The sequence below is a fragment of the Camelina sativa genome, chromosome 2, assembly GCF_000633955.1.
Source record: "Camelina sativa cultivar DH55 chromosome 2, Cs, whole genome shotgun sequence".
In the NCBI taxonomy this organism is placed as follows: Eukaryota; Viridiplantae; Streptophyta; class Magnoliopsida; order Brassicales; family Brassicaceae; genus Camelina; species Camelina sativa.
Genome location: NC_025686.1, coordinates 18,076 through 20,044, shown reverse-complemented (window position 1 = coordinate 20,044; position 1,969 = coordinate 18,076).

The following is a 1,969-nucleotide window of genomic DNA, read 5'->3' as shown; positions in this document are numbered from 1 at the left end:
GTCACTTATGACCGTAAAACTTGTATGTAATGTAAGTGTGTTGTTGTAAAACAAGGACACAACAAGTTTCAGACATAATAAGTTTTCAGTTAATTTGTTATTGTCTTCTTTAAAGAGAGAAGAGAGAAAGGTCTCTTACTCTGTTTCTTCTTCTCTCGATATTCTTACATGGATTGCCGGAAAATCATTCGCCATTGGGACACTCTTTTGAAGTTATTCATTATTAGTTTATATATATCAAACTGTACAAATATATATATATATATATATATATGAATTGTGTTGTGTGAGACACAGTTTTCAGTTTACGACGTATCACACACGATTGATGTGGTGGACAAGGATGGATATGACAACTGCAATGCAAGGGAATACCACTCTTTCGTTCTAACCATAACAAGCGCCACTTATGTTTTTTTGTGCCATAATACCAACGGAGGCTCTGAACTTATGGACTTTGTGTTTGCGGCAATGGTTATCATTTAACTTTTAAAAAATTCCCCTCCAAAAAGTCACTTTGTACTTTGATCGACATTCTCTTCATGGTACAACCGTACAAATACTAATTTGTTCAAACTATCTAGTGCTCATGTTTACTGGTTATCCATTCCACAGTATAGTTCCTTCCTTGCAACCTGGTTTAGATTTTTTTTTTCAGACTTACATTGTTGTTTGTTTTTTGCTTTTTTTTTTTCTTTTTTTTTTCCAGTTTTTGTGGCACGAGAATATCTGGTTTCTTATGCTTATTAGGGCATTCCCATTGCACATACTAGAGGGAGGATGTGAAGAATAAAAAAATAAAAAAATGGAAAAAGGTGAAAAGATAAAGAACCAGTGTCTCTGGCGAGAGTTATTCAGATACTGAATCTACAATTGTCATGAATTGATGGTTAAGTAAACAACAAAAAGTAAATAATTAAATTAAAATAAAAGTATTATTATTTAATTCTTTTGACACTCAGATGGTGGTATGACCAATGTAATTGCTCTTAGGTCTTGTTGACCTTGTGTGAGCCTGTTGACATTGTAATATGCTTATTTAAGGTTCAAAAATGAGTTATGATCCACGTTAGGGCCTGACTGGTTCAAACACAGCGTGCGGTTGCGGTTGCGGGAGATTGCGGAAGCGGGCGATTGCGGTTTCAAGCTTTATTAAGCGTTTTGAATGACTGGTTTAGCATTTCAAAATGGGTGCGTTTGCGGGAGTGTAACGACTGGTTGAGCAACGGTTAAAACATAATAAATATAATATATAATTATATAAATGTTTAAAAACACCAAAAACTTTATTAAATTTGATTTTTTTTTTTTAACACATTCATTCTTCATTAATTTGAAACCGATAATACAAATGTATCCATGAGCATATACAATAAAGTTCCTCATACCATACAACCAAAACTTAAGAATAACGAAATATATGCGAGAGTGAAAAAATTCGTTGCTTTCTGACATAGATAAGCCTTACACGCTAACAGATTATACGATCTGTTATTTTCCTTCATCGTCTTCGTCGTTACTGTAATTTGATCTTCTTGTTGGGCTATCTTTCTTCTTATGTAGCACCAAATTTTATGAAAATCAAAAGGTTGCGATCCATCAGTTACATCGCTAACCACACAAACATTTCCATCTCCCGCATCAGGCGATGGTGTTATTTTGGTTGTAAATAGCACCCATGAGAAGTTCATAATATCGATTCCTTTGTTGATATTCTTCGGTGGCCGTAAATGAATGGTTCTTGTAGATGACTTTGAAACCCAATACCACCAAAACATACTTGAAAGTATGTTCCACAATATAGCATGATAAATCTCCAGCAGACAAACCATGTACATAAGATGGAATAAATTTTCTCGGATCCATTTTGACGAGATGAGAAAACTCAACCACAACAACCATAATCCATCATAGATTAACCGCAATGTATCTTTGGATTCATAGATAGCATCGTCATATCCAAAGAGAC